Here is a 664-nt window from a genome sequence, read left to right as displayed (position 1 = left end):
AAGTAAAATAATGTGATACCCACATTGCAATATCCAAATGAAACAACTTAGGATTTAAAATTTTTATCTTTCTCTTTCTCGCCGTTTATTATATTATCTATTCTATCTATTCTATTATATAAAAATCGAATTTTTACCTTTAATGATAGAATCAACGTAGCATGCTTCTGCTTTATTTTGTTTAACTCATTAAAGTCAATTCATTATGATGAATTAATTATATCAACTAATTGATTTGAATAGATATTTAAGTATCACACAATTTAAAATTATGTATTTTAATTATTTGATTTAATTTTTATTATATATAAATTTAAGGAATAAATTAAAATAAGATAATTTATTACTTATTTAAATTGAATACAACAAATAAAAATTAATTTAATTAAAAATGTAATATTTTCTAATCTTCTATACATAAAAATGACAAAACAAAATTATAAAAATAATCTTTTTATCACTTTTGCTATTTTAATTTTATTTTCTTTACTTTTTTTATGTATAATTTTATTTTATATTAACTTTGTTTATTTAATAATAAAATATACTCATATTAATTCTATCATATAATAGAAGTTTAACCCAAGTTCAAAATGCTAAAACAAAAAAAGAAAACAGTGAATATATGATTAGAGAAAAAATGTATAATAATGACAAAATATAT

This window comes from Arachis duranensis, chromosome 4, assembly GCF_000817695.3.
Source record: "Arachis duranensis cultivar V14167 chromosome 4, aradu.V14167.gnm2.J7QH, whole genome shotgun sequence".
Lineage (NCBI taxonomy): Eukaryota > Viridiplantae > Streptophyta > Magnoliopsida > Fabales > Fabaceae > Arachis > Arachis duranensis.
This window is presented reverse-complemented; position numbering follows the sequence as displayed.